Consider the following 25272-nt stretch of genomic DNA (forward strand, 5'->3'; position numbering starts at 1 on the left):
ATTTGTGATGACATGATACTCTATATAGAGAAAACTAAAGTTTCTACACAAAAACTATTAGAACTAATAGAGATGGGCCAAAATGGCAGAGTAGAAAGACCATAGTTTACCTCCTCTCACAAGTACACCAAAATCACAAATATCTGCAGAACAACCACTGATGAAAAAGACCTGAACTAACCAAAAAAGATGTTCTACAAAGAAGGAACCATAACATGATGGGTAGGAGGGGCAGACTTGCAATATAGTCAAGTCCCATACTCCTGGGTAGGAGACCCACAAACTGGAGAATAATCATATTTCAGAGATTCTTCCAAAGGAGTGAGAGGTCTGGGCTCCCCAGCCTGGGTGTCCTGCACTGGGAACATGAGTCCCCAAAGCATTTGGCTGTGAAGGCCAGTGGGGAATAATTTTAGGAGTCCCAGAGGGCTGGAGGAAATAGACACTTCACTTTTGAAGTACACACACAAAATCTCACATGATCAGGGGCCCAGAGCAGAAGCAGTAATTTGAGAGGACCCTGGATCAGAGTCTCCCAGAGAGGCAGGAGGCAAATGTAACTCACCCTGGGAATATAGACAATGGAAGCAGCCATTTTTGGAAGCTCCTTCTACCATGTGGACACTAGTGCTGGCAAGCACCATTGTGAAATCCTCCCTCCAGCTTATTAGCACCAAGACCTGGCCCCACACAACAGCCTGTATGCAACAGTGCTGGGATGCCTCAGGCCAAAGAGCTAACTGGGTGAGGACACAGCCCCAGCCATCAACAGACAGGCTGCCTTAAGACCCTCTGAGCTCACAGCTGCCTTTGGACATGGCCCTAAGCACCACAGGGCCCAAAACCCAGCTCCACCCACCAGTGGGAAAGCACTAGTCCCAGAATCCCCCGGGCCCTAGCCCTGCCCTCCAGGGAGCCTGCTCTAACTTCTGGACCAGCTTTACCCACCAGGGGCCAGACATCAGACTCAAGAAAACCACAATCCCGCAACCTGCAGACCCAGCCTGACAATCAGCAGCCCAGACCCTGCCATGGGATCAGTTGGACCCCAGCCATGACCAGTAGCATGCCAACACATGCTTCAGTACACCCTGGACCCCATGCCCACCTGTCAGGAACTGGAAACCCCCTCCAGCAATCTGACATCAGATCTGGGACCCTTGGGCATATAACTTGGGCATATAAAACCTAGAGCATATAACTCAGGTGATGAGAGGGGAGTGTGCTGCTGGGATGCACAGGATGTCTCCTAAAAAAGGCCATTTCTCCAAGACTGGGTAATGTAACCAACCTACCAGAAACATAATAATAAAAAAAAAACAAATTAGGCAACATGAGGCAACAGAGGAACATGTTCCAGATGAAGGAACAAAATAAAACCTGAAAAGAACTAAGTGAAGTGGAGATAGGCAATCTACCTAAGAAAAAATTCAGAGTAATGATTATAAAAGTGATCAAAGAACACAGGAGGAGAATGGATGCACAGAGCTAGGAGTTAGAAGTTTTTTAAAAAGAGTTATAAAATATAAAGACAACCAAACAGAGATGAAGAATACAATAACTGAAATAAAAAATACACTAGAAGGAACCAACAGTAGGTTAAATGATACAGAGGAATGGATCAGTGAGCTGGAAGACAGAGTAGTGGAAATCACTGCTCTGAACAGAAGAAAAAGAAAAAGAAGAAGAAACAAGGACAGTTTGAGACATCTGGGACAATATCAAGCACACTAACATTCACGTTATAGGGGCTCAAGAAGGAGAAAAGAGAGAGAAAGGGCCTGAGAATATATTTGAAGACATAATGTAGGAAAAATCCTCTAACCTGGGAAAGGAAAAAGACATCCAAGTCCAGGAGATGCAGAGAGTCCTCTACAGGATTAATCCAAAGAGGAACACACAAGCCACATTGTAATTAAAATCACAAAAATTAAAGATAAAGAGAAAACATTAAAAGCAGCAAGGGAAAAGCAACAAATAACATAGAAGGGAACTTCCATAAGGTTATCAGATGATTTTTCAGTGGAAACTCTGCAGGTCAGAAGGGAGTGGCACAATATACTTAAAGTTATGAAAGGGAAAAGCCTACAGACAAAAATAGTCTACCAAGCAAGGCTCTCCTTCAGATTTGATGGAAAGATCAAAAGCTTTACAGACAAGCAAAAGCTAAAATAGCTCAGCACCACCAAGCCAACTTTACAACAACTATTAAAGGAACTCCTTTAGGCAAAAAAGAAGAGGCCACAACTAGAAACATAAAAATTACAAAATGGAAAAGCTAATCAGTAAAGGCAAACATACAGTAAAGGTAGGAAATCATCCATACCCAAAGCTAGTAGGAAAGCTAAAAGACAAAATAGTAAAATCATCTATATCCACAGTAAGCAGTTAAGGGATACACAAAGTCATTAGGGGAGGAGAGTACAAATGCAGGCTTGTTAAAACACATTTGCAAGTAAGAGATCAGCAGCTTAAAACAATCATATATATATTACAAAAAGTACCTGAGAAAATAACCTCAAAGCAATTAAGAAAATGGCAATAAGAACATACATATCAATAATTGCCATAAATGAATGGACTAAATGCTCCAATCAAAAGATATAGAGTGGCTGAAAGGATACAAAAATAAGACCCACACATATGGGTTCACAACTGGGGTTAAGTAAGCCTACAAGACTCACTTCAGATCCAAAGGCACACACAGAATGAAAGTGAGGGGATGGAAAAAGGCATTCCATACAAATGGAAATCAAAAGAAAACCATGGTAGCAATACTTTTATCAGACAAAATAGACTTGTAAAGACTTATAAGAGACAAAGGAGGACATTATATGATTGAGGAATCAATCCAAGAAGAATATATAACAATTGTAAATATATTTGCACCCAACACAGGAGCACCTAAATATGTAAAGCAAATAATAACAGACATGAAGGGAGAAATTGACAGCCACACACTAATAATAGAGGACTTTAACACTCCACTTACATCAATGGGCATATTATTCTGACAGAAAGTCAATAAGGAAACACTGGCCTTACAGTTACATCAGATGGCTTAATATATATATATATATATATATATATATATATATATAGAACATTCCATCTGAAATCAACAGAATACACATTCTTTTCAAGTGCACATGGAACATTCTCCAGGATAGATCACATGTTGGGCCATAAAAAAATCCTTGGTAACTTTATATTTTCTTAAGTCATATGAACCATCTTTTCTGACCACAACACTATGAGACTAGAAATCAACTACAAGAAAAAACTGCAAAAAACCAAAACATGTGGAGGCTAAACAGTATGCTACTAAACAATCAATGGATCACTGAAGAAGTGATAGAGGAAATAAAAAAAAAAAAAATACCTGGAGCCAAATGAAAATAACAATGTAACAATCCAAAATCTATGCTAATAAATATGATCAATAAGGGGTTAATATCTGAAATATATAAACGGCTCATGTAACTGAACATCAAAAAAAAACAAACAACCCAATTTAAAAATGTGCAGAAGACCTGAATAGATATTTTTTCCAAAGACATTAAGATGGCCAAGAGGCACATGAAAATATATTCAACACACAATGATATATCACCTTAAACCTGGCAGAATGGTTATCATCAAAAAGAACACAAATAACAAATTGTTGATGAGGATATAGAGAAAAGGAAATGCTCATACACTGTTGGTGGGAATGTAAATTAGTGCAGCCACTATGGAAAATAGTATGGAGGTTTCTCAAAAAACTAAAAATAGAACTACCATATGACCCAGCAATTCCACTCATGAGTATATATATATGAAAAACTTGAAAACACTAATTTGAAAAGACACATGCACCCCAATGTTCATAGCAGCATTATTTACAACAGCCAAGATATGGATAAGAAAGATCTGAGATGTACACACACACACACACACACACACACACACACACACACACACACACAATGGAATACTACTTAGCCATGAAAAAGAATGAAATTTTTCCATTTGCAACAACATGGATGGACTTGGAAAATATTATGCTAAGTGAAATAATTCAGACAGAGAAAGACAAACACTGTATGATATCACTTATATGTGAAATCTAAAAATTAAAACAAACTAGTGAATATAACAAAAAAGGAAACAGACTCACAGATAATGAGAACATATTAGTGGTTACCAGTGCAGGGGGCACAATAGGATAAGGGATTAAGAGTATAAACTATTATTAATAAAATAAATAAGGTAAAGGATATATTGTACAACACAGCAAAAATAGCCAATATTTTATAAAACTATAAATGGAATATAACCTTTAAAAGTTGTGAATCACTGTTGTACACCTGTAATTTATATAATATTATACATCAGTTATATCTCAATAAAAAAAGAATAGTGGCTATAAAAAAACACAAAACTATTAGAACTAATAGATGAATTTACTAAGGTAGCAGGATACAAGATTAATATACAGAAATGTGTTGCATTTCTTTACACTAATAATGAAATATCAGAAAGTTAAAAAATACTTCATTTAAAGTTGCATCAAAAAACAAATACCTAGGAACAAACTTAATCAAGGAGATGAAAGACCTATACACTGTGAACTGTGAAATATTGATAAAGGAAACTGAAGATGATTTAAAGAAATGGGGAGATATCCCATGCTCTTGGACTGGAAAAATTAATATTATTAAAATGACCATACTATCCAAAGTAACCTACAGATTTAATGCAATTCAAGAATACCCATGACATTTTTCACAGAACTAGGACAAATAATCCTAAAATTTATATGGAACCACAAAAGACCCAGAATTGCCAAAGCAATCCTGAGGAAATAGAATAAAGCTGGAGGTATAACCTTCCAGACTTCAGACTATACTACAAAGCTACATTAATCAAAACAGCATGGTATTGGCACAAAAACAGACATAGATCAATGGAACAGAATAGATAGCTCAGAAATAAATTCATGTACTTACAGTCAATTAATCTACAGCAAAGGAGGCAAAAGTATACAATGCAGAAAAGACAGTCTCTTCAACAAGTGATGCTGGGAAAGCTGGACAGCTATATTAAAATAATGAAATTAAAATGCTCCTCCATACCACATACAAAAATAAACTCAGAATGGTTTAAAGACCTAAATATAAAACAAGACACCACAATTCCTAGAAGATAATATAGACAAAACATTCTCAGACATAAATCATACAAATATTTTCTTAGATGAGTCTTCAAAGGCAAAGGAATAAAAGCAAAAATAAACTAATGGGAACTAATCAAATGTAAAAGCTTTGCACACCAAAGGAAACCATCAACAAAATGAAAATACAACCTACAGAATGGGAGAAAATATTTGCAGATGATGTGACCAATAGGGGTTAATATCCAAATATACAAACAGCTCATACAACTCAATATTGAATAAAACAAAAAACCCAATCCAAAAATGGGCAGAAGACCTAAATAGACATTTTTCCAAAAAAGATATACAGATGGTCAACAGGCACATGAAATGATGCCCAACATTGCTTATTATTAGAGAAATGCAAATCAAAGCCACAATGAGGTATCACCTCTTATTGGTCAGAATAGCTATCATGAAAATGTCTACAAATGATAAATGCTGCAGAAGATGTGTAGAAAAGGGAATCCTCGCACACTGCTGGTGGGAATGTAAATTGGTATAGTCACTAAGGAAAACAATATGGAGGTTCCTTAAAAAACTAAAAATACAGCTACCATATGATCCAGCAATCCCACGCATGGCTATATATCTGGAAAAAAACGAAAACACTAATTCAAAAAGATACATGCACTCCAATGTTCATGGCCGCACTATTTACAATAGCCAAGACATGTAAAAAACCCACGTGCTCATCAGCAGATGATTGGCTTAAGATGTGATATATGTATACAATGGAATATTATGCAGCCATAAAAAAGAATATTGCCATTTGCAGCAACATGGATGGACCTAGAGATTATTATACTAAGTAAAATATGTCAGACAAAGACAAATATATGACTTTACTTATATGTGGAATCTAAAAATAAAATTACAAATAAAACTATATACAAAACAGAAACAGACTCACAGACACAGGAAACAAACATATGTTTACCAAAGGGGAGAGATGGGGGAGGGACCAATTAGGAGTATGGGATCAATAGATACAAACTATTATACATAAAATAGATAAGTAATGAGGATTTACTGTAGAGCACAGGGAATTATATTCAATATCTTGTAATAACCTATAATGGAATAAGAAAAAAATATAACTGAATAATTACACCATACACCTGAAATTAACACAGTACTATAAATCAACTATACTTCTATAAAAAAAGAAAACACACACACAAAATGAGTACAGGCCTCATATTTGGAGTCTTTATTTAGATATAGTATTTACTTAAATGTTATAATATTGTCTAGATAAAATTTGATAATTAAGAAAAGAAAGAGATACAGATTTCAAATGCTCAGGGTGGGTAGAAAAGTACTTATTATCTGTGATCATCTCCCTCTTTTGTTAGAAAACTTCCTCAGTCAAGTATTTCTTACCATCTCACTTGATTTTGAAAGGAAATCATTATCATGGAGTAGGGAGAAAATTTTATTTACTGTTTTCCTATTGATGATGCTGTGAAGTATTGTAAGTCTGAGGTTTGCTATACTGTGGAAGTTTGGAGAGTCCATTTTGTTATTTTTTTGGAACTTTTTTCTCTGTCAGCCATGAGTTTCAAGTTTAGTACTTGTTGAAATATGGTTTTAATATAATTCCCAAAACAGAGGCAGATATTCAAATTAAATCCCTTTCAACATGTGCTTTTCTAAATCTTGCCTCTACTACTTAAGGGCTATGTTACGTTGGACAAGCTAATCTCTCTGTGCCCTTTTCTTTCTCTATAAAATGGGTATACTAATGTTATATATTGCATTAAGTTGTTTTAAAGACTAAATGAGCTAGAATATAAAAACTGCTTATAATATTGCTAAGCATACTGTGGGCAAGGAAAAAAAAAAACTTTTTCCTCTACCTCCCTAGGTTCACTAACTGGGGCCCTGCAAATTAGACTGACAAAGGCAGGTTAACACATGAAGCACACACCCACAGAAGAGAAACTCAGTGATGAGTAACTCAAAGTGGTGGTTTTTATAGCATCTTAAAAAAGAGCAATGGGTGGACTGGAATCAAGATGGCAGAGTAGTAGGACGTGGAACTCACTTCTTACCACAAATACATCAAGAATACACCTACAAATGGAACAATTCTCACAGACAGCTACTGAACATTACCAGAAGATCTCAGACACTTGAAAGGACAAGAAAGGTCTCCACATAATTGGGTAGGACAAAAGGAAAAAAATAAAAACAAAGAGGAAGCAGGATGGGTTCTGTGCCCCTGGAAGGGGGCTGAGGGAGAGGAGAGGCTACTGCACCTAGGGAAGTACCCTCACTGGGGAAATCAGCCAGGACAGAAAAGAAGCTTCAGAGGCTCAGAGGAGAGTACAACAACTGGTTTGTGGCAGGCAGGTCAGAGGCGGTCCATGCCACCGCCCTGTGTGTCCCAGCCTGTGATGTGTGTCTAGCTGTATGGGCAGGGTCTGGGTGCTGAAACACAGGGTTTAGAGGACAGACCCAGGGAGAGAACTGGTGTTGCTTGTGCAGAGACAGCCAGAAGGGGCTGGAGTGTGGGGCACTGCTCTAGGGAGTGTACATGAAAGAAGCCTGAGCTGCCACAGAAGTGCCATTTTTAAGTGATGTGCAAAGGGAGGGGTAGGGCTGCCACTGAAGCCTCTTTCCCCACTTGCTGAACCCTGCCTCCATGGGCTCCAGGGGAGGCTCCCACCTGGGCAGGCTCACACTCCCTGGCCATGGCCTCAGTGGCCCCAGGAACTCAAGCCAGTGGGTTGCCTCCATGCAGCCCTGGGGCTGAAATCACAGCTGAGCCCCAGGGGCCATGTAACTTATGAAGCAGGGCTGAAATCTCTCCTTGCAGCTCTGTGAGCCACAGATTTACACCTCCTCTGCCAGCTTTGTAAATTCAGCACCTGCGGAACATCCAAATAGACAACGGATGCTCCCATGGCTGGGACAGGTCTGGCCTTAGAAGCTGTGGGCTTTGTGGGCACGTACACACAAAGGCTGGGCAGGGCTAGGGTCTGAGCTACCTCCATATCTCTCACAGTGGGTCTAGGTGTGCAACTACTGCAGTCCTGGAACCTGCCTTCAGTGTATCTGCACTGGTAGCCTTGTGAAAACAAAGCCTAAGAGGCACCAGGGCTGATTACCAGTCTATCCAGCATATTGCCAGCATATTCTCGGCTGAGGTGGTCTGAGAGCAGTGACAACAACAATGTACTCTATGATCCTGCACAATGGGTGAATGGTGACACAACAGAGCACACTCACAGGTGACCATCACCAGCAGAGGAATACTCAGTGGCTCCTCTCTCAGTGGGAGTGCTCCAATCCTGCGTACCTCACACCACAGATCAGAAACACAGCTCAGAAATGTATCTGGGGGCTTCTACTCCAAATAGGGAGATGACCCTACCCCTGAAAGTGCAGTGACAACCACAAAGCAAAGAGGAGGCCACACTCAATATCCAGTGCATGCCCTGGTCACCACAACATCAGTCACACCTCCTATCAAGGGTATAACAGCCAGCATACACTGAGGAAAGAGGTACAAAACATCCATACTCAAAACAATGCTCACAACAAAAAATATTAAACCCACACAGGTTACACAGGGACATTCCCACATAAAAATAGCCCTCCAAGATCACAGTAGATAACCATTTCTCCTAAACTCATAGAGCAAGAGAAATATAAGTAAAATGAAGAAGTACAGGAACACTTCCAATTATGAGAAAAGAATCTAAAAAAGAATAAATGTATATATGTATAACTGAATCACTTTGCTCTACACCTGAAACTAATACAATGTTATATATCAACTATACTCAAATAAAATTAAAGTATTTTTTAAAAAGTATGTGGAGAAAAAAAAGAGAGAGAATTCCCCTGAAAGAACAAACAAATGAAACAAAATTCTTCAATCTAATAGACACTGAGTCCAAAATGGAGATAATGAAAATACTGAAGGAATTAAGAAAGGCTATCAACAGAAATACAGATTACTGTAAAAAGGAACTAGAAACTACAAGAAGGAGCCAAGAAAAATTAGAAAATTCATTTGAAGAGACGAAAGCTAACTAAAGGCTATTAATAGCAGAATGAATAATTCAGAAGAATGAATAAGTGATCTAGAAGACAGAATAATGGAAATCACCCATTTAGAATAGCAGACAGAAACCCAAAGGAAAAAAAAAAAATTAAAAGCAATATTAGACACCTATGGGATAATATCAAGTGTGCCAATCTACACATAATAGGGATCCCAGAAGGAAAAGAAAGAGAAAAGGGGATTGAAAATATATTTGAAGAAATTATGGCTGAAAACTTCCCAAACCTAAAGAAGGAAACAGACATCCAGATACAGGAAGCACAGAGAGTCCTGAACAAGATAAACCCAAACAGACCTACACCAAGACATAATAAAAATAACAAAAGTTAAAGAGAGGATCCTAAAGGCATCACGAGAATAACAAAGAATTAACTACAAGGGAACCCCCATAAGGCTGTCCACTGATTTTTCTACAGAAACGTTGCAGACCAGAAGGAAATGGTAAGGTATATTCACAGTCCTGAAGTGAAAAAATCTGCAAGCTAGGATTCTCTACCCAACAAGATTATCATTTAGAATAGAGGGAGAGAGAAAGAATTTCTCAAACAAAAATTAAAAGAATACAGCAATACTAAACCTACCCTAAAGGAAATATTGAAAGTTCTTCTCTAAATAGAAAAGAAGTAAGAATCTATAGGAAGAGAAAATTAATATTGGAAAACAAATCACTTAAATATGCCAGTACACAGATTAAAATAAAATTCTGTGTAAGTGATAATAACTGCAATGAACAGCAAAAGGATGAACATGAAGATGCAAAAGAGGACATCAACATCATAAAGTGTGGGTGAGGAGAGTAAGAAAATGTAGATTTTTTTTCTAGAATGTGTTTGAGCTTATATGACTACCAGTCTAAGGCAAGTAAATATAGGAAGGGGTTAACATATTTGAAGAACAAGGCAACCACAAATCAAAAACATACAATAGATTCACAAAAACCAAAAAGAAGAGAACATAGTATACTATGAAACAAAATCATCAAACCACAAAAGGAAAGACAAAAAGAAAGGGCACAGTGGGGTAAGGGGAAGCTGGAATGAAGTGAGAGAGCAGCATTGACATATATACACTACCAAATGTAAAATGGATGGCTAGTGGGAAGCTGCTCATAGCACAGGGAGATCAGCTTGGTGCTTTGTGACAACCTAGAGGGGTGGGTTAGGGAGGGTGGGAGGGAGACGCAAGAGGGAAGAGATATGGGGATATATGTATATGTATAACTGATTCACTTTGTTATAAAGCAGAAAGTAACACACCATTGTAAAGCATTTATACTCCAATAAAGATGTGAAAAAAAAGGGGGGGACAAAGAAGAAATATAAAATCAATGGGAAAACAAGGTTTAAAATGGCAATAATACTAACTACCAATAATTACCTTAAATGTCAATGAACTAAATGTTCCAGTCAAAAGACACAGAGTGGCAGATTGGATTAAAATATAAGAGCCTACAATATGCTGCCTACAAGAGACCCACTTTGGGGCAAAGAACACACATAGATTAAAAGTAAGGGGATGGAAAAAGATATTTCACGCAAACAGAAATGACAAGAAAGTGGGAGTCACAATACTCATATCAGACAAAATAGATTTTAAAACAAAATCTACAAAGAAACATAAAAAAGGACACTATATAATGATAAAAGGATCAATACAAGGAGAGGATATTATACCCATCAATGTATATGCACCCAACATAAGAGCACCCAAATACATAAAACAAATAGTAACAGCCATAAAGGAAGAAACTGACAGGTATATAATAATAGTAGGAGACTTTAACACCCCACTCATATCAATGGACAGATCTTCAAGGCATAAAATCAATAAGGCAACAGAGACCCTAAATGATACAATAGAACAGCTACACTTAATTGATATCTTCAGGACATTACATTCAAAAAAAGCAGAATACACATTCTTTTCAAATGCACATGGAACATTGTCTAGGATTGGCCTCATACTAGGGCACAAAATAAGCCTCAACAAATTTAAGAGTATAGAAATTATTTCAAGCATCTTTTCTGACCACAATGACATGAAATTAGAAATCAACCACAGCAAAAGAAATGAGAAAGAAACAATTACATGGAGACTTAACAACATGCTAGTAAAAAACCAACTGGTTGGTCAAGAATGAAATCAAAGAAGAAATTTTAAAAATACCTTGAGGCAAATGACAATGAAAACACAACCATACGAAATCTATGGGATTCAGCAAAAGCAGTTCTTAGAGGGAAGTTCATAGTGATACAGGCCTTCTTTAAGAAAAAAGAAAAAAATCTCAAATAAACAACCTAACCCACCACCTAAAAGAATTAGAACACCAGGCCCAGTGGATAAGACTCTGCAATCCCAATGCAAGGGGCCAGGGTTCAATCCCTGCTCAGGGAATTGGATCCCACGTGCATGCTGCAACTAAGAGTTCATATACCACAACTAAGGAGCCAGAGAGCTGCAACTAAGGAGCCTGTCTGCCACAACTAAGACCCAGTGCAACCAAATAAATAAAAAGAATTAGAAAACCAAGAACAAACAAAATTAGAAAAAGAAGAAGAAAACAGTCAGCAGAAGGAAGGAGATAATATAGATCAGAGAGGAAAAAAATAAAATAGAGTTTAAAAAATAGAAAAAAATCAATAAAAACAAGACCTGCTTCTTTGAAAGGGTAAACAAAATTGACAAATCTCTGTCCAGGCTCACCAAGAAGAAAACAGAGAGGACCTAAAAAAACAAAATAAGAAGTGAAAGAGGAGAAATCACAACAGTTACTGCTGAAAAAAAAAAAAGAATACTATGAAAAAGTATATGACAATAAATTTGACAATCTCAAAGAAATGGACAACTTTCTAGAAACATACAGCCCACCAAAACTGAATCAAGAAGAAAGAGATGAACAGACCAATCACCAGAAATGAAATAGAATCTGTAATAAAAATATATTCCTACAAACCAAAGTCCAGGACCTGAAGGCTTCATGGGGAATTCTACCAAACACACAAAGAAGAACTTATATGGATCTTTCTCAAACTCTTCCAAAAGACTGAAGATGAAGGAACACTCCCAAAGACATTTTACGAAGACACCATCACCCTGATATTAAAACCAGCCAAAGACATACTAAAAAAGAAAATTATAGTTCAATATCTTTGATGAATATAGATGTAAAAATACTCAACAAAATATTAGCAAATCAAATCAAACACATAAAAATGGTCATACACCATAACCAAGTGGGATTCATCCCATGGTCACAAGGATGGTTCAATATATGCAAATCAATCAATGTGATATACCACAGCAACATAAGAAAAGACAAAAACCATATGTTCATCTCAATACATGCAGAAAAAACATTTGATAAAATTAAACACCCATTCATTATAAAAACCCTTAAGAAAGTGTGTATAGAGGGAACATATCTCAACATAAAAGCTATTTATGACAAATCCACATGCAATATAATGCTCAATGGTGAAAAGCTGAAAGTCTTCCTGCTAAAATCTAGAAGAAGACAAGGATGCACACTCTTACCCCTTCTCTTCAACATAGTATTGGAAGTCCTAGCCACAGCAATCAAACAAGAAAAAGAAATAAAAATTATTCAAATTGGTAGGGAAGAGATAAAATTGTCATTGTCCACAGATGACATGATAACACATGTAGAAAACCCTAAAGACTCCAAACAAAAACAATTAGAACTGATCAAAGAATTCAGCAAGGTAGCAGGATACAAGATTAACATACAGAAATTGGTTTCATTTCTTTACACTAACAATGAAATATCAGAAAGATATTTTAAAATATCTTTAAAATAGCAACCCCAAAAATAAAATACTTAGGAAAAAACCTTACCAAGGAGGTGAAAGATTTATATGCTAAGAAGTACAAACATTAGTAAAGGAAATTAAAGACAATTCAAAGAAATGGAAATATATCCCATGCTATTGTACTGGAAGAATATTGTAAAAATGGCCATACTGCACAAAGCAATCAACAGATTTAATGCAATCCCTATTAAATTACCCAAAGCATTCTTCACAGAAATAGAATTATACTAAAAATCATATGGAACCATAAAAGAGCCAGAATTGCCAAAGCAATCCTGAGGAAAAAGAACAAAGCAGGAGGCATAACCATCCCAGACTTCAGACAATACTACAAGGGTACAGTAATCAAAACAGCATGGTACTGGCACAAAAACAGACATACAGATCAATGGAACAGAATAGAGAGTCCAGAAATAAACCCACACACCTATGGACAATTAATCTTCAACAAAGGAGGCAAGAATATACAATGGGGAAAAGACAGTCTCCTCAGCAAGTGTTTGGAAAGTTGGACAGCTGTATATAAATCAATGAAGTTAGAACACACCCTCACATCATTCACAAAAATAAACTGAAAATAACTTAAATACCAAAATATAAGACAAGACACCAAAAAACTCCTAGAAGAAAACATAGGCAAAACATTCTCTGACATACCACTGTTTTCTTAGGTCAGTCTCCCAAGGCAATAGAAATAAAAACAAAAATAAACAAATGGGACCTAATCAAACTTACAAGCTTTTGCACAGCAAAAGAAACCATAAACAAAATGAAAAGAAAATCTACAGACTGGAAGAAAATATTTGCAAATGATGTGACCAACAAGGGCTTAATTTCCAAAATACAAAAGCAGCTCATGCAGCTCAGCAACAAAAAACAACCCAATCAAAAAGTGATCAGAAGACCTAAATAGACATTTCTCCCAAGAAGATATACATATGTCCAATAGGCACATGAAAAGATGCTCAACATCTCTAATTATTAGAGAAATGAAAATCAAAACTACAATGAGGTACCACCTCACACCAGTCAGAAAGGCCATTATTAAAAATTCTACAAATAACACATGCTGGTGAGGGTGTGGAGAAAAGGGAATCCTCTTATGCAGTTGTTGGGAATGTAAACTGGTACAGCCAGTATGGAGGTTCCTCAAAAAACTAAAAAATAGAGTTGCCATATGATCCAGAAATCACTCATATAGGCATATTCCCAGACAAACCTATAATTTGAAAAGATACTTGTACCCCTATGTTCATATCAGCACTATTCACAATAGTTAAGACATGGAAACTACCTAAAAATCCATTGACAGATGAATAGATAAAGAAGGTATGGTACATATATACAAGAGAATACTTCTCAGCCACAAAAAAGAAGGAAATAATGCCATTTGCAACAACATGGATGCAACTAGAGATTATCATACTAAGTGAAGTAAGTCAGAAAGAAAAAGACAAATATCATATGATATCACTTTCTGTGAAATCTAAAATATGGCATAAATGAACCTATCTACAAAACAGGAACAGACTCACAGACAGAGAAGAGACTTATGGTGGTGGGGTGCTGGGGCAGGGGGGATTGGGAGTTTGTGATTAGTAGAGGCAAACTTATAAATAGGATTGCTAAACAACAAGGTCCTACAGTATAGCGCAGGGAACTATATTCAATACCCTGTGATAAACCATAATGGAAAAGGATATGAAAAAAATGTGTGTGTGTGTATATATACATGTATATATATTTATTTGTATGTATATATATATGTACATATATATGTATATATATGTGTGTGTGTATATATCTATATATATATATATATATACATGTAAAACTGAGTCACTTTGCTGTACAGAAAAAATTAACAGAACATTGTAAATCAACTATACCTCAATTGGTTGGAAAAAAATTTTTTTAAAAGAGCAATGAATTAATAGAGAAGTGACAAGCCTCCCCAAAATTGTTTTAGGCTTTCAAGGGCAGCAAACTGTGGGAAGGGAAATATGTGGTGGAAACTAAAAGAGGTTGAGGATTATTTTAGTAAGATTTGTTATATAGATTCCTCTTGGTGGTATCTCTGGGCTGATGAGAGTGTAGATGCATTTCCAGTGATTAAGAGTTAGGGGAGTATAGAGAGCTCTTCTGTCTACACTTTCTCAATTGTCTTCAGATCAAAATACTTCTTATGTTAAAGTGGCATGTTTGGGTGGCATATTTCCTACAACATATTAAATTCACTACAAATATTAACAATTATTTTCACCATTATTAATTTATGCCATCAAATTTATTCCATATCAACTTGTTAGAAACCTGGTGAAATCCACAGTGAACATGAAACTCTCTGTTCTTGAGGAGTTCTGCCTGAGAGACAAGTGTCCATCTAAAAGTAGCATTGGTGTGTGATCAGTGCCACGATGAAACCATGCTATGGTTGCACTGAGCTTAATCAACAAAGTTTGCTTTGGGTTGCTGACAAAAAGTGAGGAGTGAGCTTCTTTCTGAAATTCATCAAATGTGTGTTCTTGTTTCTCCAGACCATAAGAAACCTGTGCTCTCATTAGTACCTCCCAGAGTCAGTAGCTGGATTTCCTCCCATGTACCAAGTCAGAAAATATAGAACTTTTATTCATTAATTTACCATGATCCTTTAAACATTACAAGTAAAAAGAATCTGCTTTTTTTGTCTACCAATGGACCAAGTTACATTTTTTTCTAATAGCCTAAAATAAAGTTTACCAAAACATTTTCACATACCTGTGTGTCCATGTATTATATTATCCCTATCAGCCATCTAATTATTCTGACCTGCATACACCTTTTAAAAGTCTTTCATATACATATATGTTATATGTATACAGCAAAGTGAAGGGGTGGCATTTTTTATAATTAAAAGGCAGATAGATTTATTGGTACAGATTCTTGCAGGAGGTGATATATTCTTGGCAAACCCTTAGAAGTGGTCTTTCCCTTGCTCCCTGGAAGTTCCTTTTGGATGAACTCTCCACTGGGTCAGGAGAAGTCATCTGATGATCGCACAGCTCTGTGATACTAAGGACAGAGTTAGTTGAGAATTAAGGGGAGGGAGTAATACGTGTCCAAGGAAGGAAAATCCAGAAATGTCAAATAATAACAGTAGCTACCATTTATGAGGTATTTACTGTGTATGCCAGGCACGAGCTAAGCACTTTACATGTTTTAGCTAATTATTGCAAAAACTCTAGACTGTAAATAATACTTCCCATTTTACCAGTGCAGAGGAAGAATTTCAGAGAGTTTAAATAACTTTAATGTGCTGTATATCATAGAGCTGTGACGTGGTGGTGAGAGGTCAAGAAGCTTAGTGTCCTGGGAAAGAGCATGGATTTTAGACTCAGACATGATTTTGATACTGACCATTTAGTATTCCTTTAATATTTTTCCATTTCTCTTGTTGTTGTAATTACTTTTTAGATGTAACTCATGTTTTCTTTTCAAACATTTCCCTTCTTTAAATTATCCTTCCTCAGATGTGGGAGCATGTGTGTATGTATAACTGATTTAGTTTGTTGTAGAGGGAAAACTAACACACTATTGTAAAACAATTATACTCCAATAAAGATGTTAAAAAAAAAAAAAAAAAAAACAGTTAATCTAAAAAAAAAAAAAAAAAAAAAAAAAAATTATCCTTCCTCTCTCAGTAAGGCAAAGATCACAGTAGGTCTTTCGCAGCAGTAAGCATATAAACTTAGGTATCCCGGTAAACCTCACACTACACAATCAAGTAGGATGATTACTTATATAATCAAAATTTCTCTACAGAAAGTCCTATTTTGATAAAACAAATATAATAAGGGTGAAGATTTGGTGATTATTCTTGAATTGGGAAAAAGAGTGTGGTGATTTGAGAATAGATACCAAGACAGACTGCTATGGAAATGTTCTACAGCCTGTAAGTAACACAGGGCTTTCTATCTTCACCTAATTACTTTGGTGCCTATAAAACAACATAATTAGCCCTTTATCTCTTAGAATACAATATATTTGTTTAGCTTGCACTGTCTTTTATCCTTATTGATTTATATTACTAGTAAGTGTAATACTTTACAGTATAACAAGCAGCTTACTATTCAGCTATATGATTTAGGAAGAAGACATAAAATTTAGACTTTTTTCTTCCTGGTCCAGTGTGGGACAGATTACATATCTATCTATACACACACATTTATGAAAATACACGTATATCTCTTCATGTGTTTACACATACATACATACATGTATCTCAAAAATGTATAGACAAGTGATAAATACTCAAATAGCAAGAATGAAACAGATATGTTTTCATAATATTGTCAGACATAAGTTTTTCTCTGAGTTGATGCTTTGTGTGTTAATAAAACCACAGGAGAGCAAAGCTGGTGTGGTTTATCTTCAGTCTTCACTTATTCACAGCTGCTCGCTAGTAGCAATAATAATAATAATTATCACTGTAACTTACCCCATTTAGAAAGTGAGTAACAATTTTTAAATTCCATTGAAAAGGAAAAGCAAAGTTTACTGGCTGTATGGGGGTGGGTAGAGAAGTTCAATTAAATATATTTTTAAAAATATAACATCAAAATTTTATGAGATTAAGATACACATCATTTAAAATGTTCTGTGGTGAGTGTGTCTGTATCACAATTATTTGATTTACTTTAAGGATTAAAATATCATTAATTTTTGCTCTTTCCTTGTTATGTGTTTTCCTTGCCTTTGGATTAAACTTTTCAATAGTTTCATTATTTTTTATAGGTGCATGAGATATTAGTGTTGAAGCTAATTACTGACTGCAAGTACCCAGTATACTTTGTTCTGATAAATAATTTTCTTCTCACTTTGAAATAAGTAATTTAAAATTTTCACTGAACATTGATTTTTTAAAAATATTTTATTTATTTATTTAGACTGTGCTGGGTCTTAGTTGCAGCACACAGGATCTTTTAGTTGTGGCATGCGGACTTCTTAGTTGTGGCATGCAGGTGGGATCTAGTTCCCCAACCAAGGATCAAACCCAGGTGCCCTGCATTGGGAGAGTTGAGTTTTACCCACTGGACCACCAGGGAAGTTCTGAACCCTGATTTTTAAGGAATGAATTATCTGAAAATTCAGATTAAAATGAAATCTAAATAAAATTGAATATGCTTGTTTGAAATTTATATATTCCTACATTCAGTTATTTCTCAAGTTGGCAGAAGCTTTGTATAGATACAAACTATTTCCATTTGGTTTTAATTGTATTCTTATGAGTGTACCTAAAATAATGGGAAACGTCTATATTATAGATGAAGAATTATCAGATGTAATTAATTGTGGAAAATAAGAAAGTATAAAATTACAAAGTAGGCTCTGATGTCCTACTTTAAAAGTCTATCACTTTTTTAGTATCTTTATATTTTAGACAATTAATGTCCAACATCTCTAGATTATCTCTGAGAAAAGGAAGATAAAATATACAAAACTATTAAAAATTTTTCATTTTGAGGTCTTTGTGAGCAAGAAAATTGGTAGATTCTTCGAACTTCAGGGTTTGTTTTACTATGTTAGCCACATATGCAAAAGACAATAGCCCTGAAACTCTCCTCTTTCCTACTTAACTCAAAATTCAAAAATCCCTTTGGAACTGAGACCACTCTTATAATTCCTTTGTATTCCATATTGTACTTGGTGCTTAATAAATACTTCATGAATAAGCTCTCAAGGTAATTATTTTTCCTTGATTTCTATCAACTTTTACTTTAAAAGTCTTCTTAGATTTTCATAGGTATGATGAGATTAGTGCAGTAGATACTATGTTTTTTCTTCTATTTTTATCCAAATGTAGACTATTTTGGATCTGTCTTATCTAAGTATTAAAAATATCAATATTCTTTAAAATATGTCATGTTATTTAATTATCTTAATGCACTTTATGAAATTAAACAGTCATCTCACAGACTACCTGACATTTACATAATTTAGATATATCTACTACTGGAGTTCTTGCTTTTGTATGGCTCAGAGTCACTTAGTGATGTTGTTTTTAGAATATTGGATTAATGTGTCTGCCAGAACATTCATTAAGTATAGAACAAAATTTCAAGATGACTCATATCCAGATGTCCAGTGCAAAGAACCAATTACTATTTTTCTTCTATATTTAAGGCCATAGTTCCCCAAAGGGTTCAGTTAAGAACTGCATGTATTATTTTTTGCATATATTAAATATTAGGCTTCAAGAAAGGTGGCTATAGATTAATATAACTCTACTTACTGAATAAAGTACTTTAAAAACTAGTTTGTATTTCAGATAGTGAACTTATATCTTGAAAAAGAACTAATTAAATATCCAGAAACAGAGTTATTTGTGAAAAATGCCGATAAATTCTAATTTTTTTTAGTGTAATTTAATTGATTAATAACAGATTGGGCCATTGCTTAAATAAACAGAGACGACACGGTCTAGAGCAACAAGTAAAGAGAAAACTTAGTAGCTATTCTGTTAATTCAGATACATAAACAGGAAAACTACAGAATTTATAATATACAATTTAGAAGGGATTACTGGTGTTGACTATACTCTAATTAGCAAAACTAAATAATTATGACTTTCTCCCTTTGTTTTGATAACTTGGTTTGTACTTCCATTGATTAATTCAAGAAACCTATACATTATTATCAAGTGAATGGGCTAAATAATCTTAAGTAAAACAGGGTCTACAAGTAGGAATCTAAGTCATGACAGAACTCTTTTATTTTGGGCTCTGAAACAGCCCAATCCATTGTCAACCTAGTACTTCAAGCCACAATAAGCAGTCCATGAGAGGTGGAACTCAAGATGATACCTATTTGCCCTTCTAGTTCTTAAGAGTAAAGGTTTGACTAATGCCCAAAGGGTAAACATCCCTTAATTTGACACAATCAGAACCAGTAAATGGTCAAATGATAGAAAAAGCAGTCTATTTTTAACCGAAACATTCATCACCAATCTTTTGATATAGGACCAAGGACTTTTCTTTGAGTTCTGTTCTGGGAATTGGAATTCTGGATTTACTTTCCTATTTAAGCCACACTAATGCTGCATCATCTGAGATTTCCAATTTCAGTTTCCTCATTTTGGAGCAATAAATAGGTATTTGCAAAACAATCTGAATGCAGATTCTTTCTCCATTGTCACTGTAGTCCTCCCCTCCCCTTGCTAATAATCTTTTCAGTTATCTCTCCACATATAATTCAACAACACTCTCATTTTGTCAGTTAATCTCTGTGAGTCTTTCCAAAGCCTTCAGGTTCATTTTCACAGGATTAACTTTCTTTCACACTTAATATGTCATTTAAATCATGTAATTTTGTATATAATAACACATGACTGGAAGAAGCTAATCTGGGACCAAACCAAGACCTCTTGGTAAATGTAAAACTCACCGGAGGGAACTGCTGAGTATGTATGGGTGTCACCCAGTAGTTTTAAGTAATGGAGCAGGGAAAAAACCATATACTCCTATAAGGTATCCCAGACCCATTGCATCTGAATCCCTTGAGAATTTTTTTAAATGTCTCAGCTTACTCTTATACACATTCAATTTGATAAACACTGCTGCCATATTCCAGAGTAGTTGCTAACATTTAACATAAGGGGAAAAACTGCCATACAGTAGAACAGCAATTTCCAGGGTAATTCCAAGAGAACCCTGTTGAAATACACTCTTCCTTCCCATCACTAGTGTAGTAGATATTTATTGAGTTGCAGTTTTAATTTTTTTTAATTAAAAAAAAATCTTCTTGGTATCAAAATTTCTTTCCTATGTGAGGGTAATTCCCTGTAAGCTTGGTGGAAATCAGGGCTTATCTCCCCCACAGAAGGTGAATGGATCTAGGTATTTTGTTCCTGGGGTACAGGCACATGACCTAAGTTCAGTCAATTGGATGAGCTCTCCTAGGACTTTATATCTGAGAGAAGTGAGGCAAAGATGTAGGGCAGTTCAAGATTATCCAGGCTAGTTGTGGATTAACATTCTGGCAATAACAGAGCAAGTGTTAAAGAGACAGCAACGCTGCCATGGTGGAGAAGTATTCTCAATGAAATGGTGGCACTGGGAGTGTCTGAAACATCAATGTCCTAAACCTGTTGCTAAGCAGAATCTTGGCAGTACTCTATGATACTCAGCTTCCCTTGGTTACTGCCTTCTTCTCAATGTTTTTCATCACTTCTGTAAACTATTACACGTACATGTAGTCATATGTTTACATATATACACACTTTCAATAAATGAATATTTTTTCTTAAATTAAATAAAATTCGTGTTTGACTGGTACAATCAAATGTACACTTTCTGGGACTTCCCTGGTGGCGCAGCGGTTAAAACTCCGTGCTCCCAGTTCAGGGGCCTGGGTTCGATCCCTGGCCAGGGAACTAGATCCCACATGCGTGCAGCAACTAAGACTTTGCATGCCACAATTAAGAGGAGCCTGCCTGCCGCAACTAAGACCTGGCTCAACCAAATAAATAAATATTAAAAAAAAAAAAAAAAGTACACTTTCTTTGAGTCAGGTACCTGGGGACCCTTTTGACCCTCTGATACCCATGGTTGAGAGCCATGGGCGAACGCATCTTCTTTTAGAGTTCCCAAAGCAAAAAGCTGACGTTTCTACTATTTACTCACAATCTGGACAGTTTTTTAATGATCAACTTCAACATAATCAATAGGAATTTGCCTACCTGGTACTTGTATTTTTAAAAATTTAATAGTATTTCAAAATCAGATTATCTTATTTTTAAAAAAATTTGCATAGTAAATTGTTGTATATGGATCCATTTATTTACTGGCATAAACCATAGCACTTTTTATTTCCTTACACTAACAAAAATATAGATAGTATATCTATATTATAAACAGTGAGCAAATTTACTCAGCTAAGGAATAGAGTTCCTTTAAAATATTACTTTTTGTCACACTTTCAAAGTGAGTGTTTAATAACATGTATAACAGTTCTATAAAATGTGAAAAGTAATCTTTCCAGGGTTTGTAATTTTACAGTAAGACATTCCTTCATTAAATACCTTTAACCTCTGTGATCAACATTCATAGCTTCAATAGGTCAGTCAATCTACTTGTACTTATTTTTTTCTTCTAGCTCAAGTTTAGCAAACATTTTAATGTTCTATTGATTTTGAAGTTTTCAAATCATCTTGGATAATATACTTGCTATTCAAGTGAAACCATGCATTTTTTACCTTAAGATAGTCATTTTCAAATGTCAACTGAATGAATTATCTAAATCCTTTTGGACAAATAAAATCATATCTATAGCTATTAAAGAATATATGATTTTTAATAACTATATAATCAATACGATTGTTTATGTGAATACATTTGATTGAAAACAGAGAAAACTTCACCCAAATTGATTTAGAGAGTAAAGTAACAGACTCACATAATTGAAAGTTAAGAGGAAGAGATTTTAGGTTGGTTTGATTCAGCATCTCTGTCATATCACCACCACCAAGGAATAAATTTATTTCTGTCTCTAAGCTCTGCCTTTCATGGTATCATTTCAAGGCTGATTTTTCTTTGGTGGAAAAAAAAAAGTAGTATTTACAGATCTCATATCCATATCCTATACTATTCAAAAGCAGAGAAAGGATTAGCTTTTGGTGGTTCTTTCAGAAAAGCATGAAATTACTGCTCTTATAATCCTGAAGAAAATTTCCCTTCAAATTTTATTGCCAAGATTTGGTCATATGCCCATTGCTAAAATAATCTATTTGGTTAAAGAATTACCTTATGCTGACTTAATTAGGACTGGTATCTGAATCTATATTATAGAAATTTGAATCAGATGAGCCAACTTAAAGAGATGCCATTAGGACCCACCCCTGGAGATTTTCCTCCAAACCATAAGGCATATGATGAACATCACATAGAATATTTATAGACTTTGTATTATATGCCCTTAAGGAGTATATAGTATGATATATGACATAGTATGAAAAGAGTATCACATAGACAAGATACGCAAAAACATTTAAAACTGTCAAGTGAAAGAAATACACATAATGTAAAAGTTGTGAGTTAAGTTTTATTAGGGGACCTTACCGAGGACTATAGCCCAACAGACATCCTCTCAGACAGCTCTGAGGAACTGTGCCAGAGAGGTAAGGGAGGAGCCATGATATATATGAGGGTTTTCTGGCTGGAAAAAGGCAAAAAAAACCACATGTAGTTGAACATAAAAGAGTTTGCTAATCACAAAGAACAGACATCTCCAGGTAATGATTTTAGTGCTTTTCTTGTACGGGAAGATGCAAGAATCTGGGTTCACTGAAATCCTTTCTTAGATATGCATCTTACCTACCTAGGGCCAGTATCCAAAGCACAGAATGCTTTCTGTTTTTCTCCATCCTGAATTCCCCTCAGGGTACACTGTCAGTGGGCAAGTGAAGTGACTAATGGCTTGATCTTTGTAGAACTGGAATGGCAGTTTACATTTTCTTTGTTTACATAGCAAAGCAGTATTTTTTTTAATAGTCTAATATATATTTAAAAATAAAAGAAAGTAAAACATAAAATTAAATAATTTCATGCCATATAATATTCTAAAATCATTATATGAAAATAAGTTAAAATAATATTTTAATTTATTCATTATATGCTCGGCTTTCAAAATAGACTGTAAACTTCTCTTTGCTATCCCTGAGCACCTAACACAGTGACTTACTCATTAGTTATTATTAGTTTAATAGGACTATTGGGTTGAATAAGGCAAGAAGATCAGAAGATCAGTATTCGCTCAATTACTCACTTTGTTTAAATAGACACAGCCTACATTATAAACTTTTGCCTTTAGAGTGAACTTTCCAAAACAAATAGTTCACATCTTTTTCATTATTGGAATAGAAAAATGGGGGGAAAAAAAAAAGGCTGAATTACCTATTTTGTTTGGTTTTATGGCCTCAGCATTGCTGTTTACTAAAGGTAATGAAGGTAAGGAAAGAATAATGGAGCAAGGAAAATACAAATATTTGGAGCGTATACTAAAAGAAATGCTTCCTTATGTTAATTATCACGTGCCTGTAAGATAGTCAAATGAAGTTGTTCTTGGAGGGTGACAGGTCCTACTTGCTGATGAGTAGAAGCAGAAATATTAAGAGAAATGCATTCCAAATGAGAAAGAAAAGTAATCTAAATATTGAGTTTTCTGTCATACATATAGTTAGAGGTAAGATGGAAAGGAAACAGGAGGGATGAAATTGAAATAAGAACAAAAAAATAATTTCATGAGTGTGAAAAAATAATGGTCACTGTATCTCCATCTTCTCCAAATTTCAGAAGGTGCTAAGGATTGTATTAATCTTGTCTTATTTCTTTCTCTACTTTTTATTTAATGATAGATTTTTGAGTGCAGAAATCTAATTTTTCTTTGTTGATAAACCATCAAGCACTGCCTTTCAGGGGAAGTCTTCCTTGAATATCCTAAAAAAAAAAAAAAAAATCCTCTTCCTCAGGAAACTTCTCTTGAGGAAACAATGTAGTTAGATGGACTGAGAAGTCTAGAGACATTAACTCTACAGAATATAATTGTTTACACTCCCTGTTCTTTGCTCTATATTTGTATATTTAATTGTAATGAGAACAGATCATTTTTTGTTTCTTGGGCTGTAATTCAGTAAGATGAGCCATATTAAAAAGAAAGAAACAACAACAAATTATCTGCTGTAATGGTTAACTTTTTCGTTTAGTGGAAAAATCCCACTTGGCACTCAAAACAGATTTCAAAACTTCTAACGAATCAACATGGATATCTTAACTTTATAAATGCATTCCTTATAGAACTATTGGGCACAATTTTCCAAAAGTGTCTTTTGCATTCAGCCTGTCATTTAAAGAGCTGTCAAATCTACATCATACATTGCACACTGTCAATGGTATTAATAGAGACTAAGAGAACTGATGCCTAAAGCAACATAATCCCTTCCTTTCCCACAGGGAAGGAAAACACTACCAAATTATCACAATTATCTATTGCTCTAAAAATCACCCAAAATTTAGTGGCTTAAAGAAACTATTTATTTTGTTCATATTCTTCAATATGACCATCTAGGCTGGACTTTTTCTGGTCTAAGCCGGGCTGGGTGTCTCTTGACTGTGTTTATGTCTGCAGCCAGTGTT

At 35.2% G+C, this 25272-nt stretch overlaps 1 protein-coding gene across 1 annotated transcript in view; it reads left to right on the forward strand.

Moving 5' to 3' along the window:
• NAALADL2 (N-acetylated alpha-linked acidic dipeptidase like 2) overlaps positions 1 to 25272 on the forward strand; it is a 1506494-nt gene that overhangs the window by 1473851 nt on the left and 7371 nt on the right. The gene's annotated exons all lie outside the window — the stretch shown is intronic.

The sequence above is a fragment of the Kogia breviceps genome, chromosome 5, assembly GCF_026419965.1.
Source record: "Kogia breviceps isolate mKogBre1 chromosome 5, mKogBre1 haplotype 1, whole genome shotgun sequence".
Lineage (NCBI taxonomy): Eukaryota > Metazoa > Chordata > Mammalia > Artiodactyla > Physeteridae > Kogia > Kogia breviceps.